The sequence below is a fragment of the Lissotriton helveticus genome, chromosome 6 (genome assembly GCF_964261635.1).
Source record: "Lissotriton helveticus chromosome 6, aLisHel1.1, whole genome shotgun sequence".
Taxonomy (NCBI): domain Eukaryota; kingdom Metazoa; phylum Chordata; class Amphibia; order Caudata; family Salamandridae; genus Lissotriton; species Lissotriton helveticus.
In genome coordinates, this window is record NC_136067.1 from 1,026,814,911 (window position 1) to 1,026,828,422 (window position 13,512).

Here is a 13,512-nt window from a genome sequence, read left to right on the forward strand (position 1 = left end):
TCAGTGGCTTGGCTAGAAATGCATACTGAGGAATCCATTGTCTACAATAAGAAGTAAGGCCGATAAAGGCACGTACCTCCTTCTGGGTTCTGGGCTGGGGAAGACTCGCTATTAACTGGATACGGTCTGGTGTCAACTGCCTACCCCTCTTGGACAGCAAGTGTCCTAAGTATACCACTTGCTGGACACAGAATTGAAGCTTCGAAGGTGACACCTTGTGCCCCATCTCGGCTAGAAAATACAGAACCGTCAGTGACGCTCGCTCGCAATCACGTTCAGAACGGGCTGTGATCAGGAGATCATCGACATACTGGAGCAGGGCAGTGTCAGTTGGCATGTGAATATTATCTAGTTGTCTCTTAAGTGCTTGACTGTAAATACTAGGACTTTCTGTGAAACCTTGAGGAGCGCGTGTAAACATATAGCTCCTTCCATTTAAACAGAATCCGAAAAGAAACTGGCTGTCTGGATGAATCGGAACACTAAAAAATGCGTTCTTGAGGTCTATGACAGTGAAGAACGTGGCTTCGGAATCAATGGCTGTTAATAGGGAAGAGATGTCTGGGACAACTGGGTACTGCGGAATAATACATTTATTAAGTTCTCGTAAATCAATCACTAATCGATATACTGGGGGTGCATTTGGATCAGTACGTTTCATGACTGGAATGATCGGAGAATTACATACATTGGAGTCAGTTTCTACAACTACTCCTTGAGCCATGAGCTCGTCAATAATTTTGGATAAGGCTGCTACAGCCTCGGGTGGCAATCTATACTGTCTGATTCGGGGTAACACTACACCTGGCTTGAGAGTCACACGATAGGGTGTGATTTGCATGTAACCTACATCAGTTGGACCTTGCGCCCATAAATGCTGCGGAACTTTAGACAGTCTTGAATCAAAATCTCGTAATACATAGTGACCCTTAAAGTCACGTAGGAACAGACGTATTCCCTCTGGGGAACAGCAAATGACTGCACCTAACTCTTTCAGTGTCTTAATGCCTAATAGGTTTTCTGGACATGACTTAGTAAGTAACAGATCAGTAGTACGGGACAATGGACCTACTTCTAGAGTGACTGGCTTTGATATTTCATTTATAATGGGCTTTCCTGAAAATCCAAGGGAAACATTTCTTGAGCCTGAGAGCGGAGCCCCTGGAACTTCGGCATGACTAATTGTGGTCCTACTTGCCCCTGTATCAATCAAAAACTTTCTGTCTTTCCCTAATACTTGACTGTGAACATAGGGACCTTCTTGATCTACAGGTATCTCGATGAGAGGCAAGCCTACCTCCCTCTCTAGGCTGTTTCATGAATATGGCTGATACTCTGGATACTCGGACTGTGCATACTGATACATCTGCGATGTAACGTGCTGTGTTGCAGCAATAGGCTGCGGTGCGGTAACTGTCTGTTGTGTATTCTGTGGCTGAGGAGTCTGTGAAACTTGTTCTTGTCTAGGCGGACGTGGTCTTTCTTTAGTCTTACCAGTAGCTATGTTGTGTTTCAGAACTGCACACTCATTTATAAAATGACCTGGTTGTTTACAATAATTGCAGTTCCCTTTAACGGGAGCTGCAGGCTGACTGGCTTGATTCGGACCCCTCTTCTGACTGTCTTGAGGAACAGATTGTGCAACTAGTACTTTCATTTTCGTGTCTTTCATACGTTTTCTTTCGTGTTCTTGCTCTTCCCTGATTCTATTCTGGTGATACTGGAGCATCTGGAGCATCTGGGACGGAGTATTAGCTTGCCAGGTACTTTCGACTTTCAAAACTCGGTTTTTAATTGGTGGACTTGAATTCTCGACTAATTTAGTAACAAAAAGGTGAGGGTATGACTCACTACTTGTCTTGAGACCACTGTTGATACTGAAACATTTTTCAAACCTAGAATAAAAATCACTAATATCTTCATCTTGTTTCTGTTTACAGGCTGAGATTGCATCCCAGTCTTCTTTTCTCGTTGTCAATAATCTGGGTAAAACTTGAATCAATAATTCTGGTAATTCTTTACATTTATCTCCAAGACCGGTACCTGGTACTCGTGCCTTGTCTTCAGCTTCTAGAGCTGCCCAATCGATCTTTTTCTCTCCCACCTCCCATTCTTTTTCCTTTAGCTTTTCATACACCCCTGCGGGCGACAGGACCTTTAACATTTTAATGATATCTGGGTAAGTGTATTCTCCCATACGGAGCATGTCTTTTAATTCTCTATGGAACCCTGCTGGATCTTTGTCATGACAGGGAATTAATTTCTTCATTTCAAGGAGTTCCATCTTTGTGATTGGAGTGTATACAAACACTCGCTGCATTTCGCCACCCGTTCCTCTAACTGGGTGGACTTCTCGTAACGGATTCTGTCTGTCTATGTAGAATGATTTACTTTCTGGGGGTGAGACATGAACAAAATGCGGATTCAAGAACGTTCTATATTTGTGGCGCTGTTCTAGAATGACACTAATTAAATCGGTACCTAGACCTCTCCATCTATACTGGAGTAACTCGTTCAGGACATCATGTAACGGACCTGGATCAGAGTGTTGACCCTCATTCAGAGAAATGAGGTGCTGAATCATATACATACCCACCAGTCGCTGCTCGGCTGGGGGCATTTTCAGAAACATTTGTGCCACTATTTCGTCTGGAAAAGTGGTAGAATCAGTAATCCATCGGACTGCTGATCGGGCTAGTTCTTGTTCATGCATAGTACTTAACTCACTATAACCGATTCGTGATTTCAGAATGTGATCGGTAGCTTGAAATACTTGTTCTAGGGAACCTTGTTCTGGTGCTGAATGATGGAAAATAGACTTGTGTTCTAGACGTAAATGGCGATCTGGAAATCTAGGTTTCCCTACATACGCTATTCTGGCAGTATTTTCGTCGTCTTCCTCTTCAGGATCAGAGGTACTTTCTTTCTCACTTACTTGTGCTGCTTTACGCTGTTCGTGTATCTTTATTATTTCTCTACGGATTTTCTTGTACATACTTTCCATGGCACTAATGGTATTGTGCTTTCCTTCGGCTATATTATCACTCCACTTTGTCAGAGTTTTCATTTCGGCTGGATCTTTAGACGGGTAATCTTGTTCTCTTATTAGACAATTGATTAAGAACTTTAATATCATACGCTGAATCTCGGCTTTCCTTTGAGACATGGCATCACTAATACTTTCTGGATCATCCCCTGTACGGATGAAACGATATATTCTGTCTAGATCTTCTTTCATATTCGGCAAGGTGACTAGATACTCGGTCACTCTCCTTACGCGTACGGAATATAAAACCATATTGAACTCGCCTGGAACTGGGTCATAGACACATTCGCCAAGGGTTTGCCTGATTTCTGCAACAGACTTATTACTCTTAGGAGTACGCTGTGATGCTTGAGCATGTAATTCGAGTGCTGATAAACGCTTGTATGGCGGCGGGGTTTGAGGAAGACCTCCCCCTGCGGCCCCTAAACTGGAATCATCAACTGATGCTTTTCGTCCTGGCAGGGTCGGTAATTGTAACGTGGGCTGGACTTGTATGGCGGGCTGACCCGGGGGGGCTGTTAAGGGCACCCCGGTGTCTGGAGGAGCAGGAATTACCTGATTTACAGGGACTGGCGGAGCGTGAACAGGATTTGCATATTCGGGGACTGTGTCGTCCAGATAGGACGAAATAAAAATATCAGCTGCGGTCTGTTTGTGACGTAGCTTGGTCGGAACTAGTGGTGGCGGGAAATTACTGGATGCCTCTGGGGTCGCTTTTGGCAAGCCCTCAGCAAGAAGAGGATACATACCCTTAATGAGGGCATGCCTCTGTCTGTCTGACTGTTCGGCTTTGACTTGTTCACCTATCTCGATTAATTCTCTTTCTTGGGCTCGTTCTTGGGATTCTCTACTTAACTCTGACTTTCTGATTTCTTTTTCGGTTCTTTTATGAGCTTCTTTGCGCCATAACTCGATGGCATCTTTCTGTGACTGTCTGGCTTTCTTTTTCCATAATGCTTCTTCTACTCGCATGATGCATTCGGCATCCCATGTACCCGATACGGGCCATCTATACTTTTCTTCTAACTGTTTGGTATAATCTACCCATAAATCTAGATATAATATGGCGCTTATGCCATGTTTCTGATACATAAAGTGACCTGGACTGTCCCTAGGCGGAACAGGAACTGCTTCTTCTAACAGACCCTTTCTAGTTTTTAACTGACGTAATCTCGAAAAGAGAGACATTGTAAACTTGAATCGGAACACAATACAATAGACGAGGAACAATAACAATTGGGAAAACAATTCAGGCATACCACGACATTGGAAATACATTGAACAACATCATAACATTACAGTTCGGACAGAAATATTACCTGGAATACTGAGAACAGAAACACAAGAATTTCTCGAGAACGGAACAGACTAGAGTTACTGGATGCACTGCTGAAACAGTACGGAACATACCGGTCCCATAAAGGGACGCATCAAGACCCGTATCCACCTAGGTGAACACTTCGTTTGTGGGCCTGGGTACCACCTACCCACGGACCAGAGTCAATTTAGATTGACCCTGTCTAGATACTACCCCAGTAATGGTACTCACCGGGCAGCAAGAACGGAAGCTTCGGACTGGACTGGACTGCTACGACAACGGACGACGAACTTCGGACTTCAGTTACGGGTGGGCCTCCGGATACCTCGGACCTTGGACTCTCGGCTTGGGCTCTGGTCGGGACTCGCCGCGTTCCTCCACCGTCTCGTTTGGATGCTGGACCGCCTCCTCCGTCTCCTCCGTGGGCCTGAGGGATACTTGAAGCAGAAATATCTGCACGTGGCCGGTATGGTTCCGTCACGGCTGCAGAGGGTCAGGGGGTCGGCGTGGCTTCACCGACGCGTGGGGAAAGGGCAAGTCCCTATTCGGGCGCCATTATGTGGTAAATAAATAAATAATACCCTATTTTTGACTAGGCATATATCATAACAGATAGCTCAATAAATAAGAGTCAAGATTCGAGGTAGTAGGAGTTTTTGCAGGTTTAATACAGCATAAGGACAGGAACAGGACAACCTGCATAGACAGGGGCCCGGCAGCTGCCGGGGCTAGATCTGGGATGAGCGCGCTAACTTTTAATAACAATACATGAGCTTATATACAAAACGCAAACACATAGCATTACATTGCAGTAGGCGTAGCAGTGGGTGGAGCAGGAGGCGTGACGCGTAGCAGTCGCGAGAGATAAGAGTAAAAGAGGTGTAACTGGGCGTATACATAGACATGTGGTGCAGACGTAACAGAATATGTCATGAATGGGGCGGAAACATAGGAGGGGGCTACCTAAGGAGCCGGGACCTCTAACCTGGTGGTGCGCGCAAACTGGCAATGACGTGTTACTAGGAGAAGCTGGGGGCTATGAACTCTGTGCTAGGAGCAGAGACTAAAGTCTGGAGAGTCGGAGCGACATGTACCTAAACCCTATCTAGTATCTGATGTTTAGAGAACATGTTGATATAAACTAGAAGTCAAGAGGGGAAAGGCTAACTTGATTCTAAGACTGGACCATGCATTATTCTACATGTAGTGCGTGATGGAGAATATTAAATGACCATTAAATGCAGTATTTCTCTTAACATGGAGCCGCATAGGCTAGACAATGACGGAAGCTATTGATGCAGTTCAGTAGCTTAGGAATGCAGAGAAGGAGGACTGAACTGATAACTGGAACTATAACATACTTTTGGCAGACTCAGAGGCAGATCCAAGCTGCACCGGGCACTGCGAGGCAGGAAGTAAGTGAAAGGTCGAGGATACAGGTGGGGGCTGCATCGCTCCTTAGTGAGGACTTCAGGAGACAGGAGCTGAATCTGATGTCCGGGCCCTTTTGAGGCCTAGAAGCGGGGACTTTATAATGGAATAACGTGCACACTGAGATACGTGGCAACGTAACTTTACATAGGCCTGATATTCGTAGTATTCACGAGGACTGGAAACTGGCATACTAGAGGTGGACACAACTATATTTGCGTCATTAATCAGACATGGGGAATACATATGCATATTTAATCATGCACACATAACATATGATGGATGGCACGTAGGGACACAGAACATGACAAAATTTACTTTTCCACAAAAGGGTGGGCTTACCACCATGCAAGCGGTATTTACATCATGAAAACAACACAAGAAAAACTTTAAATCAAGTTAAAAATTGATATCGTGCTCTACAAAAGTAGCAGAAAAAAGGTCTAAAAGGAAAAGAATAAACAAGTGATGTGATTTCTTGCTCGGAACACATTAATTTTGACTCGTGATAAAAGGAGAAAGTTAAAAAAGTGATGATTATACAAACAAAAATGCTTGTTATTTCTTACGTATGATACAAAGAGACAACCGTTTGGATAAAAGGGAGGGAAGTGGAAAAGTCTGTGGTCTGCCAAAGCATGGTCTATTGTCCAGAGACCTTTTTGGGTGGTACCCTTTTTTCCAACTCTATGGCGGCGAGGTTCAAAAATTTTATGGTTTTACATGAGAGTTCTATCCAAGAACCGCTTAGGCATTTTATCACCGCCGCCCTGCAAGTTCTCACCTGGGCTTCTCTATTAAGAGAGGTCGAAGAAGCGTATTTCTTGGATTTTGAAGTGCCGGACATATGCATATAAGATGCAGTAAAGACTCTGCGCCGATGCCACAGAGGCGACACTCGGGGGTTGCCCACAGCCGTAGCCATTTGGGAGTGAGGTCTTTGGACGAGAAGCAACCCAGCCTTAAAAGGCTTAATTTCCTTTTATAGGGGTCCCTGAAGCATTCTTTCAGATAATCCTCTGGTTTTAGGTAGTTATATGACGGCAAAACGATCCAGGCATGGCTTTTTCCAGCCACTGCTGCTTTGTCCATGAATAGTGATGATTGTTTAACTGCTTTCTTGATTATCAGTTTGAAGGCGGAGTATGACATGGGCAGACGCCAAGATTCTTCTAATTTTAATGTCTCCAAAGCTTGCCTCAAGATTTTGTATGTTGAGTCTGGTAGCCCGGCCTGTTTTTCGACTTCTAACCAGCATAGGTGAGCCAGGGATTTGTCTCCTGCGTCCCTCATGCGCCAATAATATTTGACGAGTGCTCCTTGTCTTGCTGGGAGCTGGTTATTGAGACCGAACTCCAAACGAATTTGGGCTTGCGAAATATATCTCGGGATTGAGAAAAGAGTTTTGAACAGCCTAGATTGGGCGAGATTTAACGCTGTGGCGTCCCGGATTGCCAGTAGTTCAGAGCCGTATGTCAATGATGGCAGAAATTTAGTGGCTACGATGTTAAGGATATGGCCGGTGGAGTGACCTTTTAATTGCTTTTGAACTGTTTTGAAAGCAAATTGAAGCTGCTTTGCTTTGGATTCCCCCTGTTCAAGATGCTGTTTAAACTTTAAACGGTGGTCCAGTAAGATTCCCAAGTATTTGTAATGATCTACCTGGATTAAAGGGGTAGAATTTATCCTCCAGACTAAAGTTTTTTTTTGTTTTTTTCCGGAACCACCGAAGCATATGATGTTAGTTTTCTTTAGGTTTGTAATCAGTTGTGCATTCGCGAGGTACTGCGACAGTTTGGAGATCAAGCGTTGTAATCCGATGGGGGGTTTTGATAGGAGCACAATGTCGTCTGCGTATTGGAGACTTGTTATAGGTGAATGGGCCAGTTTTGGTGGGTCTCCCTGGATGGTGCTTAGATCACTTTCTAGGTCTGCGGTGTAGATGTTAAAGAGGCTGGGGGCCAGAACGCAGCCTTGCTTTAAACCGTTGGTTGTGTGGAATTTCCTTGTCAGGCGTCGCCCGTCTCCTTTTTTCACTTGGACCCAAGTATCTGTATAGAGCTCGATAATTGCTCCCAGCAACTTTGGCGGCTTGCCCCAGGCTTTCATTTTGGCCCAAAGATTAGATCTAGGCACTTTATCAAAGGCCGCTTTTAGGTCCAGAAAACAAGAATACAGCGGGGTGGAGTTATTGATAGCTTTGTTAACAAGGAGGGTTAATGCAGATAGATTGGTCAGGGTACCCAGTCCTGGCCGAAAGCCTGTTTGTGTCCGGGGAATTATCCCTGTACTGCTCACCCAGATTTCCAGTTCTGCCAACAGGTTGGAAGCGTAGATCTTAGCCTCCACGTCTACTAAGGCTATAAGCCTATAGTTGTTAGGGTCTGAGCGGGACCCGGATTTATGGATAGGATGCAGAATGCTGCCTCTCCATGATTCGGGAATGGTTCCTGTCTTTAGGATCTGACCGAATAAAGGTGTTAGTTGGCTGGCCCAAAACGATGGGTCTTTCCTAAATAAGGCGTTAGGAAGTCCGTTTGGACCGGGCGCTCCGTCTGCTCTCAATGATTTTATGGTATTTGAGACTTGCTTTAGTGAGAACAATTCCATGTCTCCTGTAGTTTTTAGTGTCGATAAATTCCCAGTGATTTTTGGAACTGGCATTTTACTCGGGCTGGACCGGGGAAGCTCCACAAGATGCTCGGTGTTATTGTCCGTAAATGAATTGTACGAGGAGTTGTACAAATGGTCAATGTGACTACTCCAGAGCTGGTCCGTCATGTCTGTGTTAAACTGGCGATGTTTGCCATTTAGCATAAAGTTTATTTTTGCCCAAAAATCTTTCGAATTCTGCAATTTGCTTGCATGGAGTATGGAGCACGCTAGTTTTTCCCTGTGCATTCGCTTTGCCAGATTATTCTCTCTTTTTAGTTCTTTTTTTAAGGATTCGATTGTGTTCAGCGTAGGTTGTGAAAGCTGGGGATCTTTTTTGCGTTCGGCCCTGAGGAAAGCGTTTATTTGCCTTTTTAGTTGGCGCAGTTTCGGTGTGTACCATTCCCCACCTCTTTTTCTTATGGGTTGGCGTCCTCTGTTGTTGGATTGATGTTTCTTATTGATCTCCATTACGAAGTTTTCCCACGTTTTGACTATGTCTCTCGATGTTTCAGATGGTTGGAACAATTTGTGGCATGATGCCATTAAGATAGAGAGATTTCCTTCGTTCCAGTTTAACCGTTTTAGATAAAAAATGTGTGTATTCAAGGACAATGGCGCGACCTTCTCTGACTTTGTAGGTTGAATGGTCAGGATGAGGGTCTGTGGAAAATGATCGCTTTCTATGCGTTCCTGAATCCGGAAATCACTTATGTGGTGGAATAGGTCGGGGTCAGCCAGGGTATAATCTAAGGTAGAGCCGGAGTTCTTGGAGACCCTCGTTAGGGCGGCTGGTCTGTCCAGATGGCCTCTCCCATTTAGGGTGTAGAGATGAAGAGTTTCCAATTCAGAGGCACATTTTTCCCAATGCACTTTGTCTGCATTGATTGACCTGCCGTGGCTCGATATGAGCAGGGAGGGTTCCCTCCTGTCCACGAGTTAGATTCAGATTAAAATCTCCCGTTATAATCATGTTTTCGCTTGGGTAGGTTGATTTCAGTGTCTTGATTGTGGTGACTAGTTGTTTTAACCTTTTCCCTTTGTGTTTTCCGCTGGGGTGCATGTAGAGATTCACGATCAGAAGGCCCAGGTTAGGGGAAACTTCCACTTTGATACATTGCATCCATGTTGAATCTAAGTCGATGCAAATTGGTGACCAAGTGAAATCTGTTGATATGAAGATGGATAGGCCCCCTTTGGCCCTACTGGAGCGTCCCTCCTTCTGGGCTGGAACAAAGAATTCCTTATATCCCACTAAAGGCGTGTTTTTGGTCTGCCATGTTTCTTGGAACAGTAGTATTTTAAATTGGGTTATGAACTCAATAAAGTCGTCTTCCTCCATCTTTGTATTCAAGCCATTGATGTTCCATGAGCAGATCTTGCAACCCTGCTTTTCCCCATCGTTGATCTACTATCAATTCAAGCTGCATTCCTGTGGGATTGAGCCCGAGTAGCGTGTTGGGGCCTTTCGGGCGTATCTGCCTCTTGGTGAGCGAATGTGATTGTAATTTGTCTTAGTTGCTGCACTTCCGCCTCGGTACTGCTTCTTAAATCCGGCCCTTTGGCGTTTTTTAAAAGGCTTATTTTGGGGATTTGTTTCCGCAACGGGCTGGGATATTTCAGTTAGTAGTTCTTGTTATGTTACACATTGTGAGGTACAAATGTGTAGGTTTGTGTTGTGGTATTCACCGTCTATTGTGGAGATATGTTTGAATGGTGGAAGGCACAATTTCAATTTGCCATTGATTATCCTCATGCTGCTTTGAAATATTCTTAGTAGGTTATTTTCAGTTGCATAAATAATCATTCTCTTGTGGTCATTGGTATTATCATACATAAGGAAAGGTTACTCGCTATGTGTGACAGTTACATTTTCTGGGACATTTATATCTTGGATTTGTTTTAGTGCAACAGGAGTTCAGACACTACTTTTCTAATTCTGGCTATGAGTATTTTCGAGTTTAGTATACCTGGGAGTTGACCTACAATAGTTCCTGTAGGTTACTTTAAACTAGGTCTGACTTATCTGCTTGTACTTTCTTCACTGCAAGTGTAGCCAAAGTGAGTCAATAATAGTTTCCTTTCTGAGATTTTGATGTGTGTGGTACTCTCCAGCATTTCAGCTGTAGGTTTTAAAAATACATATTAATGATTTATTTAAAGAAACTATATTAATAAGTAACATTATTATTTAAACATGCATCAAATGAATCTTAAAAGTATATTTGCAGATGTGATGTTGTAATTTACAGAAATGTATATTGAGGTTTACGATTTTGTTGGAAGATTATGGTGTGGGCGCTTGATTTTTTCTGTTGAGAAAATTACATTTGTTAGAGCTGAATGGCTGTAAATTATATATGTGTTTTTATAGGTTGTATGTTATTTTAGTTTAATTTTTGAACTATAGAGTGTTTGGTTTTCTTTTACACTGAAATGAAATGAAATGAAAATGGGTTTTATAAAGCGCAGATAGCTGCCCGGAGGCGTCCAAGCGCTGAGTGCCAGCAATGTGTTGTCAGCTGAGTTAGTGAACAGAACAACTATTTATTAAACAAAAAGGTTTTCAGCTGTTTTCTAAAAGAGGTAAGGTCCGAATTGGACCTTAAGAAAAAAGGTAAACTGTTCCAGAGCCTGGCCGCATTCAGAGAAAAAGAGCGACCTCCTGATCTGGACCTTTTTACCTTGGGCACAACAGCACGTAAAGCATTGGTGGACCGTAGCTGTCTGCAAGGAAGGTAGGGAGAGATTAGAGGGCGGCTGATCACTGGACCAGTTTCCCAAAAAGACTGGTGGGCGACACAGAGAGATTTAAAACTGATCCTGTCCTTCACCGGGAGCCAGTCCAGTCTTGCTAGTCCAGATTTTACAGAAGTCCTACGGGGAATTTGAAGCAGTGTCCTAGCAGCACAGTTCTGAATCACCTGCAGCTTCTTTAATGTGAAGTCTGGGGCCCCAAGATAAAGCGCGTTTCCAAAATCCAACCTGGAAAGAATCAGTCCTTGAACCACAATTTGTTTTGCCTCAAAAGGTAGCAAAGGAAGAATCTTCCTCAACATTCTAATGAGGCCAAAACAGGTGGCAGATAGTACAACAGCCTGATGGTCAAACGTCAAAGACTTATCCAACCAGATGCCCAAGCTCTTGATGGCATCCTTGGGGACTGGTGGAATTCCCAAGCACACTGGCCAGATCTGGTTGATTGCAGTTGGAGCTGAGTGGCCCAACAGCATGACCTCTGTCTTGTCCCCATTAAGTTTGAGACAAGACAGGGTCATCCAGCTCCTGACCTCCCTCAAACAGTCGCCAGGTCCACTGTGCCCACAGGGTCCTCAGTCCGCACCAGTGAGACCACCAGCTGTGTATCGTCCGCATAGGTCATGATCTTAATACCATATGGGCGGACGATCCCAGCCAGCGGCCTCATATAGACATTAAACAGCATCGGGCTGAGCGAGGAACCCTGCGGAACTCCACAGTCCAAGGGCCTGCTGGTAGAGGTGGTAGTTCCCTCAAAGACCTGGAAATTTCTATTGGTTAGGAATGAACGAATCCATTCCAACGCTCCTCCTTGAATCCCAATGTCCTGGAGACGCTGCAATAAGATGGTATGGTTTACAGTGTCAAAAGCGGCACTCAGATCGAGGAGGATGACTGCCACCGATCCTCCCCGATCTAAGATGCCCCTTGTTTCTTCCAGGACCGCCAATAGAGCCGACTCCGTCCCATGCTTGGGGCGGAAGCCGGTTTGCGAGGGGTCAAGGAGGCTGTTATTCTCCAAGAAATTGGTCAGGAGGCTGTTAATATATTTTTCCAAAAGCTTGCTGGCCCAAGGAAGCAGGGAGATTGGACGATCATTGCTGAGGTTGGTAATATTCAGATTAGGCTTCTTAGCAAGTGCCTTTACCCTGGCCTCTTTCCACCTAGATGGAACAGTATTGGTGGAAATAGAGGCATTGAGTACCTTTAATACAACCGGGAGGATGGTTTGACTGACGGTCCTTAAGAAGCTCGGAGGGGCGGGATCGCTGGGAGAGCCCGATTTTACCTGGGTCATTAAGGTGGCCAATAGGTCCGAGTGCATCAATGGAAAGTTATCCAGTACTGGTAACTGGTGACTGTTGTCCGTCATGTCATCTTTGGCGTATCCAGAAATGGCTACTAATGTGTCTGGTTGGGTAGTTGGAAAGGCAGAATATATAAGATCTATTTTATTGAAAAAATGGTCTGCCAGTTCGTTACAGCGGGCTTGTAAATTGTCACTGTTTATTGGGGGCTGGGAGAGAACAGTGAGGCTTTTTACTATTCTATAAATTTCCTTAGAATTGGACCTGGCATCAGTGATCTTGTTTGTATAGTGCCGAGATTGAGCTTTCTTAATCTCAAGCTTATATTCCCTGAAGGAGTTTCTGTATACAGCTTTATCTAGGTCTGTATAGTCCAAACGCCATTGCCTCTCCAGCCTTTTACACTTACTTTTGATCTCCCTAAGCTCTGTGGTGTACCAGGGGGCTGAGATCCTGGATCTTTTAGCCCCTGTTGTCTTCACTGGTAGAATGGTGTCCAATGACTGGGTTATCCAGTCATTGAAGGTGTCATTGGCTGCCGTAGGATCTGTAGAGATAGAGGGAATTGTGGCTTGAAGTTCATGAGCCCACTCATCTGTTGACAGTTTGGGCCAATTTTGAGCCTCCCGTAATCCTGTAGAAAGAACAGGCAGTTTATGGATGTACCAGGTTAAAGGGACAAGTCGATGGTCTGTCCACGGGAGTACAATGGGGGGGGCTCTATCACTAGATCCGGGCAGTTGCTAAACACGGGATCCAGCAGATGTCCTTTCACATGTGTGGGTGAGGGGACCAATTGGGTCAGCTGTAGCGCGGATAGGCCGGCGATTAGTTCTTGGGCAGCATGATCATTAATGTCTTCGAAATGCATATTTAGATCGCCCAACAGCGTGAAGTTAGCTGAAGTGATAGCAAGATCTGCAACTGCTGAGGGCGCAGAGTCCAAAAACGGTCTAACCGAGCCAGGCGGACGGTAGACCAATACTCTGGAAAAATGT